This window comes from Theropithecus gelada, chromosome 4 (genome assembly GCF_003255815.1).
Source record: "Theropithecus gelada isolate Dixy chromosome 4, Tgel_1.0, whole genome shotgun sequence".
Lineage (NCBI taxonomy): Eukaryota > Metazoa > Chordata > Mammalia > Primates > Cercopithecidae > Theropithecus > Theropithecus gelada.
This window is the reverse complement of record NC_037671.1, coordinates 14,010,533-14,036,087: the sequence shown is the minus strand read 5'-3', so window position 1 is coordinate 14,036,087 and position 25,555 is coordinate 14,010,533. Positions and strand designations below refer to the sequence as shown.

The 25,555-nt window shown below is 38.8% G+C and overlaps 1 protein-coding gene across 1 annotated transcript in view; it reads left to right on the top strand.

Annotated features, from left to right (window-relative positions):
• ELOVL2 (ELOVL fatty acid elongase 2) overlaps window positions 1–25,555 on the top strand; it is a 61,582-nt gene that overhangs the window by 466 nt on the left and 35,561 nt on the right. The gene's annotated exons all lie outside the window — the stretch shown is intronic.

Sequence of the window (25,555 nt, the reverse complement as noted above, 5' to 3'; positions counted from 1 at the left end):
GGCCGGGTGCCCGGGATGTCCGAAGAAGCCGCTACTCCTTCGCGGCGGCCATTCCCGCGCGCAGCCCACCCTCCGGCCCCCCGAACCTGCTCTCGCCGCCGCCCGCCGGCGCCTGGAGCGGAGAACGGCGTTTCCCGCGCGCGGCACCCACCCTGCCTCGGGAGTTCTGGGGTTTGGGCCCTAACGGTCAAGCTCTTGCCCCTCTCCTCCCTGCACCGCGCCTGCACCCCGGGGGTGTGTCTGCGCGCTCGTGGGTTCCTCCTGCATTTGCAGATTGGCTTGGGAGGGGGCTGGGTTTCTATCAGTGTTTGGGCTTGGAGGGGCTTCTGGTGTGTTGTTTCCGACAACTCCTCTCTCTGCCGGGTTTCCTCGGCCAGTCCTCCACTCTGGATTAGTAACGCTTCTTTCTCCTCGGCAGTAAGCTGTGTGTGTGTGTTCACCCGTGTCCGATGGACTGCCTGACAGTTTTAGCAGCAGAGCCTGGTTCTTTGGTTACAAAGGGAGAACATCTGTTGTGCCATCCTCAAAAGACTGGTGTTTAGGCAAAATGTGAAATCCGCGTTTGTCTTCAGTGGTCCCTATTCACTCTTTGCCTCTCCCCCTTCCCGTAGGGTTTTCTCTCCACTTCAGGGCTTGTTAAAATAAGCTCACTTCCTTTCTCTTCCCCACTCCATCTGATTTTGCTCTGGCTACCCTTTTAGGCACATACCATCTGCCTGATTATGTGTGACCACTTAATCTTAAAATTCCAACCTTTCCTACCCCGCCCACCACTGTGTATATTCCCCTCGCCTGCTTCATTTGTCGTCTCTTGAGCATGTATTAGTTAGCGTACTGCATATTTTGTTTCTTTAGCTTGTTTCTTGAACGTGGTCTCTACCAGAATATAAGTTTCAGGAAGACAGAGATTTTTGTCATTTTGTTCACTGTTATATTTTCAGTACCTACAGCAGTGCCAGGCGCACAGTAGGTACTTGGTAACTCTTTTGAATTAACCCAATAAAGCAGCTGCTTTATGCTAATGCACAAGTGGGGAGCAACTGCAAAGATTATACAGTTGACATTTGTAATGATGAGAGTCTCAAGTGAAGTTTGGGAGGAGGGAGATACTCCCCGACAGGAGAGACCCGATTTTGGCAGCCTTCAACGACGAGTCTAGGTGGCTGTCTCTTGTGCGTGGTCTGTCACTTCATGCTCTTCGCTCCTTGGCATCAGAGTGGACAAAGCATTTTTAGGGACAACTGGCTCTTTCCTTTGGTCTCTGAAGCTTTGTCCTAAAGTGTAGTTAGGAATTGTAGTGAGTAAGGGAACAAGTCCAAGGAAATCTCTTTAGCTGAATAGAAAAGTCATGGGAACGTTAACCCAAAAGAGCTAAAATCAAGGGCAAGCTCTTGAAAGCTTTATCCTGCCCAAGTGTGATGCTTCCTGTTTAGATAAGTATTTCTCAGAAACTTTGGGTCTTCAGAGGAATTTTTTTTTAATACCCAAATCCAAATTGTATTACTTTTTTTTCTTTCTTGTTTGTGGCAGGGTCTCACTCTGTCGCCCAGGCTGGTGTGCTGGTGCAATCTCGGCTCACTGCAACCACCACCTCCTGGGCTCAAGTGATTCTTGTGCCTCAGCCTCCTGAGTAGCTGGGATTACAGGCGCAGGTCACCACACCAGACCAATCTGTGTATTTTTGGTAGAGACAGAGTTTCACCATGTTGTCCAGGCTGGTCTTGAACTCCTGACCTCAAGTGATCAACACCCACCTCGGTTTCCCAAAGTGCTGGAATTACAAGGCGTGAGCCACTGTGCCGGGCTGAAATCATATTACTTAAAAAAAAAAAAAAAAAAATAGGCAGGGAGTAGTAAAGTTAGGGGGTTGAATTGATAAGGAAATTAGTGGGTCACTTCAGAAAGTCACCCTTTTGAATACATGTCCAATGTGAACTGTCTTGTAAGATATCTCTGCCAGTTAGTCTTACTATTCCAAAATAAATATTTTTCTTCCAAATTTCCTTTTGTTTTTCTATTTCTATAATGTGGATTTATGGCAGTGGTTTTTAAAAAATTAGTCTGGAGATATTAATTGGAAATAAATTGTTTAATAACATTTACATAAGTAAGTTTTTGAAAATTATGTAATTATAGCTATGACTATACAAGTTCAGCTCTTCTGTGGTTACCATCTTTCCCAGGTAGGTAGTAGAAATTAAAGGTACAAAGGAAAGAAAGATAAGTTTGTCTTTGAAATTAAAACCAATGAACCAACCAAAGATAAATGAAAGATACCTTGTTGACTTCACTTTATATTTGTAGGAGAGTTTACTGTTAGGATTCCTAGGATTCCAAAGTATCCAGCTTTTTTCTCTTTTTTTTTTTTTTTTTGAGACGGAGTCTCGCTCTGTCGCCCAGGCTGGAGTGCAGTGGCCGGATCTCAGCTCACTGCAAGCTCCGCCTCCTGGGTTCACGCCATTCTCCCGCCTCAGCCTCCCGAGTAACTGGGACTACAGGTGCCCGCCACCTCGCCCGGCTAGTTTTTTGTATTTTTTAGTAGAGACGGGGTTTCACCATATTAGCCAGTATGGTCTCGATCTCCTGACCTCGTGATCCACCCGTCTCGGCCTCCCAAAGTGCTGGGATCAAACGTATAGCATTTTCAAGGAGTACAAAATCCACTTTTAAAGTATCCAGTTGGGTAAGCCTAATTTTTGGTTCTTCAACAAGGGTTCCATTTAATCTAGCTTCCTTCAAAACGTTTTAGTCAGTTTGGGAGATTCAGGTGCCTTCGTGGTCTGAAAGAGAATGTTGAAAATGTGTCAAGTAGATATTATGTATCTAGTTATGTTCAGAAAACAGGGCCCTGCTATTCAGGGTTAGGTGGATGATCATCTCAGTTGGACAGTTGGATATGTACCATCTAACTTGACAGGTTTGCATTTCTGGGAGTAGACACTGATAAACGGAAAGAAGTTGCACCAGAAACTTCTTTAATGGCCCAATGTGGAGAAAATATGCCAGCATCAGTAGCTCGTCATAATTCTAAAGTTACAGATTTGTAGCCTTTCTTCTTAATTGAATTGGGACATAACTGACTTTGACAATGAACCATTCTAATAAATAGTTAATTTAAATATGACATTTAAAATCTAACCATTTAATAATTGGAGAGCATAACTTGTTCTGAAATTTATGTGACAGTTTAGAACCTGAGATCTGGCGTCATTGATGGACTTGAATCCTGACACCTGCATTTAACTGTATGACCTTGGGCCTCAGTGTTTTATCCTGTAAAAGATGATAATATTTAATAAGGTTTTTGGAAGGAACAAATAAGATAGTGCTCTTTATGTGTCTAGCATAGTGCTTGGCGTGCTTAGTAAATATTAACTATTATAATGATGTGTGTTCTTTTTTCTCCCATATCTATGTTTAGTTGAGACACTTCAGAATGATGTCTCTGTCCCTTTTGTGATGTTAATATATAACTAATATTGCTGTCCAATAGAAATATAACATAAGCTGCATATGTAATTTTCAATTTTCTACTAATCACATTTAAAAAGTACAGAGACAAGTGAAATTAGTTTTAATAATGTTATTTAACCCAATCCATGCAAATATTTCAACATGTAATCAATACAGAACAATATTCTTACATTCTTTTTTTTTTCATAGAAAATTTTCAAAATCTAATGTGTATTTTATGCTTAGAGCACATCTCAGTTCAGGCTAGCCATATTTCAGTTGCTCAGTGTTCACCTGTGGTTAGAGGCTACCGTATTCGACAAACAGCTCTAGATTGTACACAACTTCCAAGTTTACCTCTTAAAGCTCTTAACACTCTTTCCACTAGTGAGAACCTCACTGCCACCTTAAACCCAGCATTACAAAAAGAAAGCTACTCGTCTTTCAGACTCTCTTCTCTGTTCCCTTTTGCTGTTAGTAATTCCACCAGCTCTTCAGTCTACTGTGTCTGAAATCTGATTCTTATTCTCTTTTTTCTTTTATATTGTTTGTTGTCTAATATTCTCATATTTTTACTTGAAAATATTTCAAAATCTCTTTCCTCCACCCCTTGAGCCCCCTTTCTACCATTTTTGCCTTTTCTACAGATTTCCTCTTTTGTAGACTCTTTGTTTTAACTTTCTTACTTCCTGTCTCTTGGAAAATGTGTATCTCTCGCTGAATCACTGGGCTCCACATTCTCTCCATTCTTTCCTCAGCACTATTTCATGTTGTCAGAAATGGTTTCTATTTTATAGGTTATTTCTACCCTTAATACCTTTCCTTTGTCAAATATCCAGAGAAGTATAATTACTTTCACTGATAGTCTGATAGTAAAATGATCCATTCAAGAAAAGAAGCACAGATAAAGGAGAAAAATAAGCTATGGGAAGGGAAGATGAAATCATTCTTTGAGTTTTATTTTCCTTTCAGGAAATATCAGAAGGAATAGATTCTAGTAGTCTGTAGCACAGTAGAGAAATTATATGACAATTTGTTGTATGTTTCAAAATAGCTAGATGAGAATTGTAATATTTCTAACATAAGAAAAGATAAATGTTTGAAGTGATAGATATTCCAGTTACCCTAACTTGATTATTACATTTTATACATGGACCAAAACATCACATGTACCCTGGAAATATGTACAACTGTGATGCATAAATTAAAATATACTAACAAAGAAATATCGTGGAACTGATTAATGATCACAATCACCACCACCACCACCACAATAGCAATGAAACTTGATGTTTATACGGTGCTTTCTAAGAAACAGGGCACCTTCCTCTGTGCCTGGTGAACAGAGGGAGAAAACAAAAGAAAGGCACTGGACGAAGAGTCAAGAAACCTGGATTCCAGCTCTAGCTTTATTATTTACTAGCTCCATTCCCTTGCTTAAGTTGCCTTGAGACATTGTTTACTCACCTGCTAAATGGTGTATTATCTCTCTCACAAGATTGTTTTGTTAGAATCAAATGGGGCCTCAGCACCTTTACGTTGGCTGTCCTTTGGCTGTGTACATCTTTCCCCCAGAGAGCTTTATGTCTGTCTGCTTAATACTTTCATGATTAGACCTACCCTAACCACTCTACTAAAACTGGAACCTGCCTTACCATATATCACACACCATATCCACACACACAGTTGGATACGTACCACACCTGATCCTCTTACACTGCTTTATTTTTTTTCCACAGCACTTAAACCTAGCAGTTTGGTAATTTACATAGCACTTGGAACCATTTAATCATTAATCTCTCTTGATACATTTAAAATTATTTAATTATCACAATTCAGTTTGGGCATGTTTCAGTAATATAGGTGCTTCATCAATACACATCTGCCTGTGTAACCTTTTAGTAAATGATAATATGTATTCCTACAGCATATTTACACTTCATAGTCATATTTGTGGAAAGGGCCAGGTTATGTCATTTTTAAATAATGAAATCCATATTTCATCATAAGTTTTTAATGAAATTAAAATGTGTATGTATTTCTATAATTATATTTGACATAATTTATAGATTATGTTCTTACATAAATCTATATAGCATTAAGTTCTTGCTGAAATTAAAAATGATTATCTTAATAGTAATATAAACAAAGTTATGATATATGGATTTGCTGAATAATTTTATTATTTATTTATTTATTTATTTATTTTTGAGCTGGAGTCTTGCTCCGTCGCCAGGCTGGAGTGCAGTAGCATGATCTTGGCTCACTGCAACCTCTGCCTCCAGGGTTCAAGTGATTCTCCTACGTCAGTCTCCTGAGTAGCTGGGACTACAGGCACTCATCATGCTGAATAATTATTTTTACTTTACATATATGTGTGACCTTTAGTTAGCATAACTGAAATATGCTTCAAGTACTGTATAATAATATTATTTTACATTTATTAATGAGTTGAATGTTTTTCAATGCATTTTAATCCACATTAACTCTTTCTGAAGCCTCACACAAAAACTTTTGAGAGGCAAGTCCTGTAGCAGTATACCTACTTTACAGTTTCAGAGAAGATAAATGATTTGCTCAAGGTCACATACTAGAGGTAGCAAAACCAGCTCTAAATCTTCTCATTCCAAATAACCACCTCTTCTGCTATTCCATATAGCCTTAGCCTTTGAGAAAGGCAGTAGTACTTTTCCCCATTATTATAGATGAAAATGGAAAAATCAGAGTGACTTCCCCATGTAATTTCTTTTCCATAAATTACAGGGATGGGTGGATAGATAAGGATATATACATATATTGCATATATACACTATTATGTGTATATATCGATATTATGTGTATATATGGATGTATACACTATATTGCATATATACAAACATATTAAATATGTAAAGTCTTAAGTTTCATTTCATATATACAGAAAATGGAACATGCAAAGGAAAGTATTAATTTGAAATGGAGGTGATTGTGAACAACATCCATATGTACTTATCAAACTTAATCTACTGACTAATATAATTTAAGGGGAACAGATCTTTCTTTTGGATAAAATGGTACACAGACATGGAAGAACATTGACTGGCCTAAGTGACTTGAGGGCTCACTGCCTGTAAATGAGCAGTACTGAGCACGTGGCTGGTACCGTGCTCCCTTATGGTAGTAATATAGCAATTTGCAAGAGAAGTAAGGCCATCACTTTTTTTCTTTTTAGTAGAACGAGTGTAGTATTCAAACATTAATCAGAACAACAGTAGCTTTACACAAAAATTTTGATATCATATATGAGTATTTACTATTTGGTTTTATTTCCAATACTTTAAAGATTTAAATCTGTTGAATTTTCCACGTGACTAAGCAGAATTTGGTTAATGAGATCTTGGAGTTTAACAGACATGACAATGTGGAGGAGCCTTTTTTTCTTTGGCAGGGTCAAAGAGCTTATTGACCATTACACTGAGGAGTTAGATTAAAAATTAACTCATGCCGTCCCTCTCTGCCTCCTCTGTCTCTCTCCGTCTCTCCCTCTCTCCCTCTCTGCCTCTCTCCTTCTCTGCCTGTCTCTTTCCCTCTCTGCCTCTCTCCCTCTCTGCCTCTCTTGCTCTGTCTCTCCCTCCCTGCCTCCTCTGTCTCTCTCTCCCCATCTCTCTCCCCTCTTCCCACCTCTTTCTCTCTCCCCTTCTCTCCATCTCTCTCCCTCCTCAAAAAAAAAAAAATAAAAATAAAAAAAATAATTAACTCATGACTTGAAAGAAGGAAACAGAATATGTCCATAAGGCAAAAGTAAAATTAGGCTATTTTCAATTTTCATGAAAATTCAGTTCTGAGCAACTGATGTTCTATTTTGTCTCTGGAAGGTCTATGCAGAGTGTTCTCCAAGGCACGCTGGGACAAAGAGGAAGCCAATACCTTAATCCTCTCCGCTCCCATTCTAGAAGCTTTCCTGAAATTGTTACAGGGAAGACATTCTCTTGGATCTGTAGCTTCCTTGACTTTTGGAAATGCAGATTTGATGACTGTTCTAATGTCAGTGGTGAATTTATGCTGAAGAGTGTGCTTTGGGATGTCAGAAAAATACTCATTTGGCTGTGCTTTCCTCTGGGGTAACACAGTCGAAATGGTACATGTGGGCTATTTCACATCTCAATCTCTGGAGACTGCGGAATTGTTATTCCTTTGTAAGGAAGAGAATGCCCTCTTTCCTTTGGCCTTTTCTGTGTTCAGACTCCTAAAAAAAATGGCATACATCACAAGTCATTTTGAGATTTACTGCTTGAAGTCTGCATCAAACTCATAAATACAAAGCAACCACACTGGCTTCACTATGTTCTGGAAGCCATGTTTCTCTGTTAAAAAATAGCAGGGTTATGACATCAAACCCTTTAAAGTCCTGCCACTGCTACTAAAATGCTACCACGTTCCTTTTGTAAATTAGGTTTATTATCTCAGAAATCATTTTCTGTTTACCATTTTAAAAGTATCATTTTCTGTTTACAATTTTAAAAGTAAGCAGAAACACCCTATTTTAATACATTTCGTAACACTTATCTCATCAGTACTTTGTGCCTGTAAGACAGAACATATGTCTATAACAGTCTTAAGTCCTTAGTGTAAACTTTGGAATTAATACTTCACATTTGTTCTCCTTTTGAAGGAAAGAAATGTGCTCTCTGCATTGAATACATATTATTTAAAATTGTTCTCAAGGAGACATGCAAATACATTGCCTCAGTCGTTTTTTGATTAGATACACTCATTGTTCATTCATTCAGCACGTGCTCAGTACCGCTCAATTAGAGGCAGGGTGTAAGCACTATCAATTTAAATATAAAAGACAGCCCCTGCTTCACGAAATCTGTAGTACAAAAAGAGATTCCTTTGTCTCTTCCAGTGCAAGCATACTTCACAAGTCAGCAGTGTTTGGACCGCTCAGTCCAGTAAATGTGCCTCCGTGTCCATGTGCCGTTCCATCCAATAGAAAGACTTCATCTAATAATGTGACTAGTAATATTATGACAAAAAAAATCTAGACCCTACAGCATAGGTAACTTTTATTCTTTATCATGTCAAGAATGTGTTCAGGACCAAGCGGTGGCTGGTAACTAAAGAGCTAACATCACCGGGATGAATAAAGTTGAGATCGAGACTGTGTCTGTGTGATACCACAGTACTCAGCAGTCAATTCAGTGAGAGCAGAAAATGATGAAACCGATGGTGTGAAAGGATGGATAGAAAGAGCATGGACCTAGGAATCTGACAGATATATTTAAATGCACATTCTTAGGCTAGGTGAAGTCGGACCTACAGAATGAGAATCTCTGAGGAGGGGCCTAGGAATCTGTATACCAACAATCAAGTGCACACAAATTTGAAATCTTATGCTCTAGGGGCCCAAATGAATGGGAACACTGTCTATCAAAATCGTTTTGTGTATGCTTCATGAACGGGTTGGATTTTGGTATATGGGGAAGGAAGGAATATAGGTAGAACAGAACAGCCCATTTAGGAGAAATAACTGGGTGAAGGCCTCAGAAGGTAGTAACACAAATCTAATTACGGAACACTATACTTTGAGCAATTTATGGACAAGTCTGTGTTTTTACAGAGTCCAGCACAGATTAGGTGTTCAGTAAGTGCTTTTAATTATTATTTTATTTATTTATTTAGAGACAGAGTCTCGCGTTGTCACCCAGGCTAGAGTGCACTGGTGTGATTTCAGCTCACTGCAACCTCCACCTCCCAGATTCAAGTGATTCTCCTGCCTCAGCCTCTAGAGTAGCTGGGATTACAGGCACGTGCCACCATGCTCGGCTAATTTTTGTATTTTTCATGGAGACTGGATTTCACCATGTTGGCCAGGTTGGTTTTGAACTCCAGACCTCAAGTGATCCGCCTGCCTCAGCCTCCCAAAGTGCTGGGATTACAGGCCTGAGCCACCACGTTTAGCCATAGTAAATGCTTTTTGTTTGTTTGTTTATTTATTTATTTATTTATTTATTTATTTAGACAGCGTCTCACTCTGTCACCCAGGCTGGAGTACAGTGGTGCAATCTCGGCTCACTGCAACCTCTGCCTCCTGAGTTCGAGTGATTCTCCTGCCTCAGCCTCCCTAGTAGCTGGGACTACAGGTGTATGCCACCTCGCCTGGCTAATTTTTGTATTTTTAGTAGAGATGGGGTTTTACCATGTTGGCCAGGCTGGTCTCAAATCCAGACCTCAGGTGATCCACCTGCCTCGGCCTCCCAAAGTGCTGGGATTACAGGCATGAGCCACCACGCCCAGCAAGAAGTGCTTTTTAAATGTGTGAAGTTTGTGGACCAACAGGATAATGGGATTTATGCTAGGAGAGAAAAGCCAAATTTTGAAGAGTCTTGAATTTGAGGCTAAGAAGTTTCTTCTAGATTGAGAACAATTAGGCTTTTGAAATAGGGAGTCAAATGATGAAAATATCATTTAGGAAGATTAATCTTATTTTCATAATATACAGGACTGGGAGAGACTGGATAGGGAGGTTATAAAGGGGCTGAACTGATATGTCACTTCATTCCACTTATTTTCATATTGCCAGCTTCTGAAAAATTCTCTCTTTAACCACACACTCCTGGATTCAGTTCCCTACTCCACTTCTTACTAATTGTTTAGTCATTTGAATATCAGTGTTCTCATTGCTAAAATATGTATACTCACACATAGTGAAGATTCCCTGATAGTAAACACTCAAAACTGGTGGCTGATACCCACAGAAACTTAATCATGTTTATCTTTACAATCCTAACTTTTTTCTCTGTGGCTGGAATAGAGATTTTTATAAAATGATCTTGATTAATCCACATGTATTTACATTTTTAAAAATTCTCATATTTCTGTCATGATGGATTTTAGTTTTGACATTAAGGATTTTTCTTCTGGGGAGGATAAAAAAAGTGATAACGATTTTATTCTCTGATTTTTGTTTCTTCCTCTTCGGGTTACGTGAGTTTTATTAGCATAATCAGTGAAAATTGAAAATCTTAACTATATGCTTGTTTCAAAACAATTTTTCTTATTGAATAGTTCTCACCTATGCACTCATAAAGCTGAATGATTTTTGAAAATTGTTTCATGGATTTGAAACACAACTTTAGAAAATCTTAAGAGCTCTACATAATCAGATTAAACCTGAGCTATTTGCCCAACCACCTACATCAAATTGCCTGTGTCTTAGGCTCCTTAACAGTGCTTAATCTAATGCCTTAACCCCTACAAATTTACCCTCAAGAAAATATATCATTCATCCTCTGCCTTGCACACTGGATTCTCATTATTTCAGTTATGAAAATCCTAAATACATCAGAAAATCCTAAGTGTATTGGATTTGTGTATTGTATTGGAAATAATGAGGAACAGAATGCATATATGCATGTAACTTCTTTTTTAACTTTTTCTCTGTCAGTTTGGAAATAGTGAAAATTGCCTAGACTTAATACACTTAAATAGTACATGAGTAAAAACTAAATAAGTGGAGAATAGACTTTATGTCATCTAGGAGGGGAGAATGTTAGAAGAGGCTAAGATAGGTAGACATTTTGGGGCAGTAAATAGACCAGCCTGGCTGGAGTGAAGTTTACTGTGTAAGGGACTGGTCAGAGAAAAGGCTAGAGGAGTACTTGGAACCAAACGGAATGAAGTTTCTGGGTCTCTGGTATGGCTTGATTCCCTACCAGCTTATTTCAAATAAGATAAAGTAATTACACCTCTAATTTGTGATCAACTTCAGAGGAACTTTCTACCACATTCCTAATAATAGTAACTTAGAATACCATATGTTTGTATGTTTCCATTTATAGAACACTTTCAAGGCGTCATCTCAGTTGCATGTTATTAGTTGCTTGTTTATCATTGTTTACTTGTGTTTTATCTGTCTCCCTTACTGCAATATAAACTCTTTAAGGGCAAGAACTTCTTTATCGCTGTAACTTCAGCACTAGAAAGGTACCTGCAGACAGTTAGATGCTCAAATAATACTTGTCTGATAAATCAACAGGCGTGTAAAGTCACTTTCCCATGTTTGACGAAACTGAGACTGAGAGAGATTGTTTTATTCAGTCATAAACTAGTAAGTGATTGGTTGAATCCACGGATGCAGAATTCATACATACAGAGAGTGACCATATTTTGTAATTTTTTGAGGAATATTTGATTATGCTTTTTCCATTGGAAAATATGTGACATGTGCAACTAAATTTCCAGGATTTGTCCATGGTTTCGTACACAGAGTAGAAAAAGCTAAGGTTTAAACCTAAATTTCTGTGACCCTATAGAGGCCCTATCCTAATCTCCTCTACTTTTTTTTTTTTTTTTTTTTTGTATGGGAAACATTTATCCAAATTGTGTAAAAAGATGTGAAAATTAATTTTGGCAGCCATTAGGAGAATATGTTCTGCTATTTAATAATATGATGGAAAACTTTTCTTACGGCCTTGAAGTTCTTTCATAGGTAAGACCTTAACCTTGTGCAGGAGCCAGGTGGGAAAATAGAATAAACTCTACATGATATGGATGACAAAACTGAAGCACAGAAAAAGTAACTTCTCTGCATGTCTGTGGCAGATTAGAAACCTGAGCCCAAGTCTTTGACTTTTAGTTCATTGATATGTACAAGAGGAAAACATCTGTGGTTTGCTGTAGTGATGCAGAAAGTTTGGAATAGACAACCAGATTAGTAAGGCCAAAGGAGAAAGTCTGGTGCAGATATGGGAACTTGCCATAAAAGAGAAGTAGCATTACAAATGAGTGTGGAAAGGACTGTTTGAGCAATGATGTTGGGACAAATGGCCTTTCATATGGGACAAAATAAAATAAAAAATAAAAAAAAGCAGTTATCTCTACCAGATAACAATATGCAAAAATAAATTCAGATCATTTAAAAACCTAAAGAAAAATTAAGCTTTGAAACTGTTAGAAAATAGAGGTTATGGCAGGAGTAATTTCTTAAGCAAGATTAAACACAAACCATAAAAAGTGACATTTGACCACATCAGAGTTTGAAAATTTTGAGATGACAGAAGACACCATAGACAGATTTTTTTCTTTTTAAGGGAAGAGAAGTTATTTGCAGTGTATGTAACAAAAGATTAGCACCAGGAATGTGCAAATGACCCTTATAAATCAATAAACAGAAGACAAGCCATCCATTAGAGACATGGGTAAAGGTTATTTAATGGCAGCTCACTGAAGAGAAAACCTGCATAGCCACTAAATATTTAAAGACATACACAACTTCAGTAGTAATAAGGAATTGCAAATTAAAACCATGTCAGACTCATGAACTTGGCAAAATGTAACAATTCTGACAGCAGCAAGTTCCATACATTTTTAGAGCTTTGTGGTAGTTTTCAAATAAAAATGTATTCCCCAATGTAGCAATTCCACAGAGATTTATTCCCAAAGAAATTCTCATTAATAAACATAAGGAGATATGTATAAAGCAGCATTTCTTTTTTTTTTTTTTTGCAATAGCAGAAAAATTGGAAATAACCGAATATATCCATTAGTGGATAATGGATAAATGACAATATGGAATATTCATAAGATGGAATACTGTACAGAGTTACAGTGAGTGAACCAGAGCTGCTGTGTAAACATGAATAGATCTCAAAAAAAAATGTTGAATGACAGAACAAGCTGCAGAAGGATAAGTATGCTATGTTATAGTGCATATAAATCCTTAAAACATACAAAACTATTTTTGCTTGTGAATATCTGCATGTAAATATATAAAACCATGGACTGGAAGTCTTGACATCAAGTTGATTACAGCAGTTATATCTGAGGAAGGAACAGGGGACACAGGATTAGGGAGATGTCCAAAGGGAGTGAGAACTTTATCAGTTGTGTTTCATTTCTCAGTGCCCAGGACATGTTTATTTAATTAGTTTAAAAAGATTTGAATGGCCGGGCACAGTGGCTTACGCCTGTAATCCCAGCACTTTGGGAGGCCGAGACAGGCGGATCACGAGGTCAGGAGATCAAGACCATCCTGGCTAACACGGTGAAACCCCGTCTCTACTAAAAATACAAAACAATTAGCTGGGCATGGTGGCGGGCACCTGTAGTCCCAGCTACTTGGGAGGCTGAGGCAGGAGAATGGCGTGAACCCGGGAGGCGGAGCTTGCCGTGGGCCGAGATCAAGCCACTGCATTCCAGCCTGGGCGACAGAGCGAGACTCCGTCTCAACAACGACGACAACAACAACAACAAAAAAGATTTGAAGGCCGGGCGCGGTGGCTCAAGCCTGTAATCCCAGCACTTTGGGAGGCCGAGACGGGCGGATCACGAGGTCAGGAGATCGAGACCATCCTGGCTAACACGGTGAAACCCCGTCTCTACTAAAAAATACAAAAAACTAGCCGGGCAAGGTGGCGGGTGCCTGTAGTCCCAGCTACTCGGGAGGCTGAGGCAGGAGAATGGCGTAAACCCGGGAGGCGGAGCTTGCAGTGAGCTGAGATCCGGCCACTGCACTCCAGCCTGGGCGACAGAGCGAGACTCCGTCTCAAAAAAAAAAAAAAAAAAGATTTGAAGCAAATTATGACACAGTTTTAACATTCATAAGTGATATGTCTGTTTTACTATTCTCTACTTTTTCATACCTTTACACTTTTCCCCCAAGTTAAAAATAAGGATCTGGGATCTGCATTAGAGTCCCAGATCAGAGGTCTGTTAAGAATAGCACATCTAGGACAGATGAGCTACAGGGCAGGAGGGCCTTCTATTGTTTTCTTAGACCCTAATCCTTCCTTCCTGGCTGACTGAATTGGCATCTAAAAGGCCTCACCAGGTCAGACTCCACATCCATGCAGTTTTAGAGAACTAAAGGACAAGTTATGTTAATATAAGTTTGTGTTTGTCATTCTTAGCAACAGTGAAAGAGAGAAGCATATTTTCTCATGTGTGGAAAGAGAGAGAATAGCCAAATACCAACAATAGCTGCAACCAATTGCATTTATTAAATTCTTACTATGTCCCAGCATTGTCAGAAGAACCTTTACTGTATTCCCACAGCCCCACAGCAACCCTGGGAGGTGGTACTGCGATTCCCTCTTTACAAATAGGGAAACTGAGGCAAGCTGGGCAGTGAGCATAAAGGAATAAGGAGAGCATTTTTATTCAAACAAATTGCACACCATAAGTATTTGTAAGTCAGTTGTGAAAGGGTTCAAACCCACTGCATGCAGTGTCCTCTCAGTGTCTCTCTTTTCCCACAAAAACTAATTGACCTTTGAGAATAGTTATGTTGACTATCAACCAGTCAACAATGGTAAACCCCAAACTGGAATTTTGTTGTTCTCCCTTTTATACCACTACACTTTCTCTTCTGATTTTTCTTTAAAAAGACCACTCATGAGACAAGCACTGAGTGCTTAATGAAGGGGCGTTTCTGCTATACGATGTCACTCCCCTTAGATTATCCAAGTCTGATGCAGTGGGAGTTGTGAGGCTATGACAGTATGCCCCTGCATTGGGATTTGAAAATGCAGACCACTGAATCAGTGACTATCTATTCAACTTCTACTCTGTGTACAGGCCTGTCATAGATGCTTTTACAAGTATGAAATAATGAGTCTTCACAACCACACTGTGAAATTAGGATAATTATTCTCATTTTATAGAGAATGAAGATGTTGTTCAAAGATAACCTTTGCCCCAAAGTTTTGCAGCTACCTAGTGTCAGAGCCAAGACTAGAACCTGCGTAAAACTCTTGTTCTTTGCAGTGAACCACACTGAATGCCAGGCTACCTTTTTTTTTATTTTTATTTTTTGAGATCTCCCTCTGTTGCCCAGGCTGAAGTGCAGTGGCGCGATCTTGTCTCACTACAGCTTCCGCCTCCCAGGTTCAAGTAATTCTTGTGCCTCAGCCTTCTGGGTAGCTGGGACTACAGGCATGTGCCACCACTCCCAGCTGGGTTTTTTTGTTTGTTTGTTTGTTTGTTTGTTTAGAGATGAAGTTTTGTCACGTTGCCCAGGCTCATGCTACCTCTTTTAACCATAGCCTTAGGTGATGCCCCACCCAGAACCATACTCAGTACTGATTTAAGATAATCACCCCATGCATGAGTGACAAGAAGATGCTGCAGTCTCATTTACTAGCTCTGTGAAATCAGGCAAGTTGCTTTACCTCTCTGTCTCATTTTCCTCATCTGTCAAGGGGGGTGAACATACCTGCCTTATAGAGTAGTTGCGAGAACTAAACGAAGTAATAGTGAGATAATAGGATATAATGTGCCCAGTACAATGGCTGGTATCTAATAAACACATTCTAGCTATTTATAATAAATACATTACTATTATTACTATCATCTATAGTTTCTATAATGAAGAAATCAGTGACACAGAGGGCAACTCTCAACTGGCAATTAGGAACTTCTTGATACATTATTTTAAAATTTAAAAAAATCAGGCCGGGCGCGGTGGCTCAAGCCTGTAATCCCAGCACTTTGGGAGGCCGAGGCGGGTGGATCACGAGGTCAGGAGATCGAGACCATCCTGGCTAACATGGTGAAACCCCGTCTCTACTAAAGGTACAAAAAACTAGCCGGGCGTGGTGGCGGGCGCCTGTAGTCCCAGCTGCTCGGAGGCTGAGGCAGGAGAATGGCCTGAACCTGGGGGGTGGAGCTTGCAGTGAGCCGAGATCGCGCCACTGCACTCCAGCCTGGGCGACACAGCGCGAGACTCCGTCTCAAAAAAAAAAAAAAATAAAATAAAATAAAATAAAATAAAATAAAATAAAATAAAATTTAAAAAAATCATAAAAAGCAAGCTTTCATGGCTGCTGTAGGGTAGCTATGTGGGAGAATTTAATTTTTTTCTTTATAAACCAATCAATAGGTAAAAAAGAAAGCCCATAACCATTCTTCCAATGTGGAGGCAATATCCTTTTCTGATGGAGACAGTTTCTGTGGATGGAAGCCATCCAACCACAGATCAGCCTGTTTGTCCACACCTGCTTCTAGTCAACGGTAGAATCTCTATAAAGTGGCCAAACTAAAAAGTCAGATAAACCAGATAAACAGGATGTAAGTCAGGCAATGGCTTACCTTCCCAGCCACAGCAAATGAGGCATACAGTGCTCTAGGATGACTTAATCTGTTCTGGCATTAAAATGCTATATCCAGATCCAAAGCTAGAAACCAAATCTCCAAAGAGGAAAAGACATCCTATAACCAAAGCCGCTTATACATAGTTACAGAGGAACTCTATTGTTATCAGTTGCTTGATGGAAAAGAAAAGGAACCTATGTGTGTAGACTTTTTTCCCCCAAAAATGTCCAAATTAGACCCATTTGGAGGAATGGCATTGGGGAAAATAGCAAGGCTCAGGCAAAAGTAATTGGGTATACCAAGAGAAATACGATGTTCAGAGCAAGAAAGATAATAGTTCTATCACATTCTGAAAGTGTTCACTTCTGAGGACTCTATTGAAAGAGAAATGTTGACAAACTGGAATCAATTTAGAAAGAATGCGGAAGAAGGTGAGAGTCTGGAGCTCATGTCATTTATATGGGCATGTGTCTAGTGCCTGATAACCTAGTAGATACTCAGTTAGTGCTTGTGGAAAGTGGGAAAGGTCAGTCCACATAGTAAAGCAGAGAAAGGCAGTGAGGGAGGGAGAGGAGAATGGGAGAAGTTGAATTTCCTGAGGCTGCTTGCCTAGGAAAGGTGAAAGCAGGGGGTGAATTAATGCCTCTAATCAAATATCTGAAGGGCTCTCGTGTGGAAAAAAAATGGTACTAGTTTTGTGTAACTCCAGAGGAAAGAATTAGGATTTATGGCTAACAGTTGAATGGGGAAAGATTTTTAGCACAAAATAAAGTAGGACTTTCTAAAAACAAGAAACATTTTAAAAATGGAATGTGCTACCTTACAGAGTAGTAAGAAGTCTTTCCAGTAAGGTGGGTAAATTTCTATCAGAATTATTGTAGAAACCTATTATTTCCAGCTTTGGGTGGAAAGTTAAAAAGTCCATGATTCTCCCATATGACAAGAGCCAATAAGCTGCTCCTACTCATCTGAGGTTTAAAAAAATCACTCGTTTCTGAACTCATTTCTGTTCCTAACAAAGACTGTGGACCATGCAGAGCTCATTCTTGAGCCTTTACAATGCTGTGTGATGGGAAGTGAATTTCTATAGTAAAAATTGATGTGGATTTATACTATACTTTTAAGGTTATTTTTCATAAAACATAGAAGGATAAATTTAAGAAGTGAGAAGTATTTATACCAAAACTTTTAAAATATCATTTTATCTAAAGATATAAATCTCTTGTTGGTCAAAGGATACAAAATTTCCATCAGACAGGAAGAATAAGTTCAAGAGATACATCGAACAACATGGTGATTATAGTTAAGTATTCTCACCACAAAAAAATGATAAGGTTGTGAGGCAATGGATGTGTTAGTTAGCTTGATTTCACCATTCCACACTGTATTCATATTTCACATCATGTGCACCATAAGTATATATAATTTTTGTCAAATATTTTAAAAGATAGAAATCTCTGTGTAAGGATAATCTATTAGATATAAATAATAATACTCCATATAGCTATGTAAAGTTTACATGAAGAAATCAGGCTATGATCCACAGACGGCAATAATCGTGTTATTCTATTCCATATGCTGCATACATATAAAGCTAGAGGCCTTTTAGTATGAGGTAAGAGTGTGGACAGAGACAGATGGAAAAAGACAAATGACAAAAGTGCTAATAAACAGCCTCAGTTTCCCTACAACTCCTAGTTAGTCGAGTGAAACAAAGGAGGCTCTCTTAAGAATCCGTTTCTTGGTGGCTGTCCTGGATGTCTGTAGTACAACACTTCACCCCCAGGTCCAGGATTAACGTGCAAGAGTCTGCTTGCCTCTCCTGTTATAGCCCAGAAGGATCACAAAAGGATTTCCTGCCACATGCTGCCCACCTGTATCTTGGCAGCCTGGCACAGCCCGACCCAAAAGGCACTGCCACTTGCTGGTTACAGGAGCCATTTGCATTTTCAACCGTGGCTATTTTAAGGTTATGCAAATGAGTTGGCGGGACTTTCTCCTTTAAAAGACAATGACAAAAAAATTCATAGTCTAACATCTCCTTCTTTAACTTTTCTCATACATCTAAACCCAATACACATTTATTTTTATGGAATCAGACCAGGATACTTTCTTTAAGTCTCCTCTGGAGATTAATTTTGCCTGCCCTTTGAGGAACAGTTAGAACCACTCATCAGGCTGCTAGCACTAGCAAAGGGGAAGCCACGCTGTCGTAACTGGTTCTTGCAGTCACTACTTCCACTTCACTGTCCTGAAAACTTGATGGCTTATCTGCTTAGAAAACTCAGGAATGTTTCTCACCACCCCAGTTCGCTACCCTTTAGTGTTACTGAACTGACCCTTTCTCTTTTATAGGTTGGAAGCAAAAAGACGATACATCTTTTACAGCTGCATTCAGTACAGCAGTTAACATTCTCTATAATGATACAGTTCTAAAAAGCCTTATATAAAAAAAATTATTTTTGAGAGCTGAGAGGCTAAAACTGGGTGAAGACTTCTGCAGAGAAAATATTTTTAAAATCATAAAACCACGAAAATAACAACTACTGTACTTTTGTGTTAATTTTATAGAAGTCAAGTAGTTTCTGATAGACAAGCGATTGACCCATAAGCTTTTTAAAGAAAATTTGGTAATCTCTTAAAGTATTTGTATGGCTCTGAATGGGTGTGCTTTTCTAACTTTGTTTTAATTTTTATGTTACACATATAATTGTTTCAAATAGGCATTTGTTCATTTTAAAACTTCTACTAGAAGTTACACTGAAGAAAAGCATTCAAAAGAAGACTTCAGAACAGAAAAATTGTTGAATGAGTGAAATGCCTGAAGTAACTCAACTTACCAAACACAAGTCACTCAGTATTAAAGGGCTGCAGATTTCAGTTTTACTTATTTCAGTTCTGTCTGCCCAGTTCATTTCCAAATTATGTATCAGTTTTACATACTTTAGACGCTGGCACCATATGTGAAGCTAAAAAATATTAGCATACTTGTTTATTTTGTTTTATATTCTTATATTTAGTAGTGGTTTCAAAATTCTTGTACAGGCAAAGAATGGGCTGCCTGTCGGTTGGCAGCAGGGATGGACAGTGGGAACCTGAGGGGAGGGCTTGAATCTGCTATTACTTAGCACTTTAAAGAAAACTGAGGAAATACGAATTTTTCTCTCCAAGGAATGGTGGTAGAGGTCAGTGGCTGCTAGAATTTATGGGATTACGCTGTTGTCCCTACAGAAACAATGCTTTGTGCTACCATTGCACACTGCAAATTCTGCTAAGTTTAACAAGTCCACTGAAATCTTTAGTTTCCAAGGTTGTGTGTTGAGTGGTAATCTATCCCTTCTCTCTGAGTTTCCTGAAATACAGATACAGAAGAAAGTTTCAGAAAGAAACAGTTTCTCTCAAAAGTATAGGTGGGAAATCCAAACAAATTTGTTGAGGTTAGGAACAAACTCACCATACCTTTCCTCCAATTAACCACCCTGCTTTCCAAAAAAGCCAATTTAGGTTAAGGTTACTTTTGAGAAATTTGTACTTTTTGTTTCAGAATCTGTGACAATTTCATGTTTGCTGATTGCTGATATTTGGTCAACAATATTGTAGAGCCAGTTCTTTCTTTTTGTATGAATCTGGCACTCTGCCTACTGCCTTCGAGACTGTAGAAGAAAGCAGAAGAGGGAAGAATAGGAATGATGGGAGAATAAAGAGACTCACTATCATTGTCTCTTTAAAACTGAGAGCCAGAAGGGGCCTTGGAGATAATTTTATTCAGTAATACTAAGTACTTAGAGAATATATGTACATATTTTTGTCCTGTAATACAAAAAATAGTAGTGTCTAGAGACCTAATAATAGGAATATTAAAATGATTATATTTACTTAAGGAACATTTCATATTACAAGGTACTATTGGCCATTGGATAGAAATGATTTATCAATAAGAAAAAGGATAGTATTTCATTAAAGTGTTCATTTAGCAGGATTCAAAACAATATCCAAGAAGAACCTGGAGAGAAGATTGTGTGTGACACAATGCCAATTTTAAAATGGGGGCCAGAGGCTTACATTTACATAATTTTCTTTATTTTGACTCAACATCTTGGCAAAGCCATTGGCTTAGCCACACATGGTGTATAGCTTGTAATAAATAACTTTATTTTGTGCCTCTCATCATCTGTAAAATAGATAATACTCTTCACCTGTTTCTTCCCTCCCTCCATAGAGTTGTCTGTCTTTATTCATCAGCTCTGTATTTGGAGACTGTGTTGGGCTGATGATTGAACAGTGATGAATGAATTAAGGTGAATTACAAAGATATCCTAGAAGATGCTGAAACTAACATGAAATTCAATGATCTAAAATTAGTTTGTAATACTCTAACCATCATAGAGGCCAAGTAGAGTGTTTTTCCAATTTTTTTTGCTCACACAGCTTAGGCTGCATTTTTCTTTTTAGTGATTTATTTTCCTCTTAATGGTACTCAATTTGATTTGACATTATTCAGATTAAAATGCTAAGGGAGAGGTATTATTTTCCTTTACCTCCTAGAAAAGAGGATGCAGTGAAGGGCAGATCACCATCACTTTGATGGTAATGCACTGCCAAACAAAAAAGCGTGTGCTGAAGATTTCATTCAGCAGGGATGGAATCTGAATCGCTCAATAAATCCCCATATTGGTTGGTTTTATAGCTTAAAAGAAGGAAAATATAAAATAGTCTGTTCAGATGACTCACAGATTGTCTCTTGCTCAGTATTAGCAGTAAAATACTAATCCTTTTGATGACCATAAATATATCAAAATACTGTAGATATTTTCAGAATATATAGAAATACATAGAAATAATTCAGATGTGATTGTTGCCTAAAAAATTAGAAATAAAATTTGGCCCATATTTTTTCTAAGAAATCATTAAAAGCTTTCCTTTGTTTTCATATTCAAAAGGATACCACTTGTACATGCAGAATAGCCAACCTGCTTCCCCTCTGGTCAGTACTTGATAACCAGAGCACACACAGACAGAATCTCCTTTCATTGCTACTCTTAATTGTGAAAGAGTTTTATTCTTCCCCATGTTCCCAAATCCAGAAACTGGTATAGTTCCAAGGTGTCCTGAATACAGATATCTGGCTTTGGATGAAATCTCCAAGGAGTTTTATATTCACTCACCACTTCCTGTGGAAGAAGTTGTAATAATCATTACAAATATTTTGAACTGCAAACTTAGCAGCATTGTTTGCTTTTATGTTTCAGACATATTCAGCATTGAATCACTGAATAACTTTATTTCTGATTGTGAAATTGAAGCTTTTTGTTTTTCTGTATAGCAGATTTCATTTTATTCACTTGAAATTAAAGCAAGTTATTTTATGTATTCTAATGACATCAGAATATTACAAGTATTTGTTTGGATTTTATTTCCATACTCTTGGAGAGAAGGCCATAACTTGAAAGATAACTGGAAAGAAACTATTATAGTCATTATTAAGATGAGACTATTTATTATAGTCATTATTTAGTAAGGTGGGTTTCCTTAAACTTGGCACATTTCTGTGTAACCAGTGAATTAAGTTACAAGTCATTTAAGCTTCGTGAATATATTTTAAATGTTAAAAATCTATTTCAGAAGCATAACCAATAAGTTATAGTTATATCTGATAACGAAGCACCATTCTGTGCACCAGAGATACACACCTGAGTGGCAAACTCACAGTTTTTTGTGTGTGTATAATTTATGTTTCACCAGTTCTTTCTCCAGCTTCTCACAAATTCCCTGCCCCGTTCTTCACCATTGACGTACACACGTACCCATACCCAGAGAGTTCTTCCAAGAGTTCTCCCGGGATTGATTGTGAGTGATTCTGGTCTGTCTTTTCATGCCGTCTGTGGGGTAGTCCTCTTCTCTTACTCAGGTCCCTCTCTGCTGGGTAAGACCCCCATATCCGCTGACCACCCAGCCCTGCATGTGGAGTGCCGGCTGCCTGCCGAGCGCAGTGCTTGGCAGTGCTCGCTGCTGTTCGTACCAGGTGTCCCAGACTCTGCTGGACACCAATTCTTGTTTAGCTGGACACAACTTCTGACACAGGAGGCTTGCAGGTAACACACTCCACGCAACATTCTGTGGAAAAGTTAAGGAGAATACCTTTCTCCTCTTTCCTGTTCTGGTAGAGAGATCACAAAGCACTCCAGGTGCAACCCCAGTGTCTTATGTGAGTACATCCCATTCTTTTTCATCATGGCCTCTCTCTCCCTGGGACCCCGGGGGAATGCAGCCGTGACGAATCCCAAGTGACAGACTCCCTACTACACTTAACATTACTCCTCTCATGTTCAGTTAGTGCTTTGTTACTGAGACAGCCCCGTCAGCATCTGACACTCCACCAACGCACCTCCTTAGGATGAGCTCCCTCTCAAGCGTAGCTCAGGTTCTCATGCAAAGGGGACTGTCCTGCCAGTTTGCTGCGGATTCTGAAGCCAAAAGTTGAGCCAGCAGCACCAGCCACCATGTGCAGATGAAACAGATGAATGAATGTACACATGCCCTGTAACACACTAGAAAACTGCTGTTTAAAATATATTAATGATATTAATAATTATTTAAACCTCGGTATTTACCTCTTAAAAATCTACAATAAAAAGGTTTGTTTTGGGTTTTAGTAGTTGGTTTCTACTGATCTTGGTGTGTGTATTTTTCGTATTATTGCTGTCTCAGTATCTCTCTGCTTTAAAATAGTGATACTTTCCCAAAGCTTTCTCCATGTCTCTGTTCTCTCTTCCTACTCTCCTACACTCTTTATTTGCCAAATATATATTAATACACATACAATTCTGACACCCCTCTGAACCTGAAGAAGGGTGTTGTCAAAAACAGGTCAAAAGTGGACCCTTGAAGTCTTCTAGCCCCATTCCTGGTGTGATTCTGGAACTTGTTCATTAAAAGACGCTTTTCACAAATGCTTATTGAGAGCTCGGTGTGTGCCTGGCAAAGATCTTGACTAGTTTGGGAGAACAAGGCGGGCCAGGGAAAACCATCATAGAGTTAGGAGGCATATCCAGGCAGAGGGAAGAACACATGCAGTGGCACACGCAGAGAGAGCAGGATGCATTGGAGGAACTCCAAGTAATTAGATATGCCTGGAACAAAGAGGACATCCGAGGATTTGGAAGGAGCAGAGACTTGCAAAGTGGGTGGAGGTCGTCACATTCTGGCCAGTCTGCAAAAGGAGTTGATAGCAATTGTTTAATTTTTTAAAGTTCTTCAGATTTTATGTCAGATAAGAATGCTAGTTCCTCTTGTAACATAGAGCTGGTTACCAAGGAATTGAGGTTGAGATGCATAGTGCATACATCCAAACTACTATAGCACAGTTCACTGAGATGGACTTTCCCTTCCACTGAGCTCTGCACTGTGTTAGTTCTGTCATAGTTAAACATCGATAATAGTGACAGTAACCACACTTGTAATGATAAAAATAATGAGTTTGTCACTGGACCATGCTTGCTTTAGAGTTTTGGTTTTTGTATGAATTTGACCTACTAGGGGGAAAAATGCTGTTTTACTGTTAACACATGGCAATCTGACCAACACTCAGGACCGACTACTGCACATCCACTGAGGGAAGCCCCTTAGGGGTTTGTTGGGGTTGAATAAAATCCTTCTCTTACTGTGGGGTTGGAATCATATTATTCCTCTGAGGTATGTTGGCAGATAAAGCAGAATGGAGCAACTAAAGAGCTAAAGGACCCTCTTGTACCCCTTCCCTGAGCATCTGGGAAAGACCCATATGGAAATACTAGACAGTGACTGGCTTTACTGATGTTTTGAAGATAGTTGGATTGTGGTAGCTTAGCATACGTAATGTGAACTTCAAGACTGATCCAAACATTTATTGCCAATTACTATAGAAAGTTGGGTTGATTACTATTATCACTAATCTGTTTGTACCAATATAAAATAATACATATTTGATGAACATTTAAGTTACTTTTCACTTAGTCAAGAATTTCTGAAAGAGGGTCATACTTTTTAGTCATTTTATATCATGATATCATCTCATTTCTCTCACCTTTTATTTCAAGTAGATAGGAAGAAAACCCATTGGAAACTGATTTTTTTTTAAGACTTAAGGAGGAACATGTACAACTTTCTTCTATAAGTCATTTTGCTAACAGTTTTTTCCTTAGTTTTTAGTTTTAGTGTTTTAATTATACAATTGATATATTGATAATGATTTATTGTTAAAAAGTAAAATGATACAAGCCGGGCGCAGTGGCTCAGGCCTGTAATCCCAGCACTTTGGGAGGCCGAGGCAGGTGGATCACCTGAGGTCAGGAGTTTGAAACCGGCCAACATGGTGAAACCCTGTCTATACTAAATATACAAAAATTAGCCAGGCGTGGTGGCGCGCGCCTGTAATCCCAACTACTCAGAAGGCTGAGGCGGGAGAATCGCTTGAACCCAGGAGGCGGAGGTTGCTGTGAGCTGAGATCGTGCCACTGCACTTCAGCCTGGGCAAAGAAGCGAGACTCTGTCAAAAAAAAAAAACAACAACAAAAAAAAACTAAAACAATAGGGACATATACAGAGTAAAGAGTTAGTCCCTCTCTTTTCCTTCTCCCCCATGCCCACCATTCTCCTTGCCTCCCCAGCAGTAGTCACTGTTAAGTTTGATGTGTGCTCTTTGACATTTGTCTTATGTGTATACTATATGTACTTGTACATACATGCATAGGCAAGTAGATTGGGGTTTGTAAACAATTTATTTCTCTAAATCAAATCCCAGAAAGCGAAGCCTGTGCTTTATGTTATCTGATTTCACTCTGATTTTCTTTCTTACAGGAAAGTATTCTTTAAGGCTTATAGAACTATAGGAATTCTTTGAAGCTTTTTTTTTTCTTTTACCTAGTTTAGTTAGCTTATTTTAAAAATGTGTTATAGAAGTGTAGGATGTAAGACTTGATTTCAACAGTAGTTAACATGAAAATAACCTGGTGATGTTTGTTGGCAAGGACTAGCTGATGCAGTGTCTGAA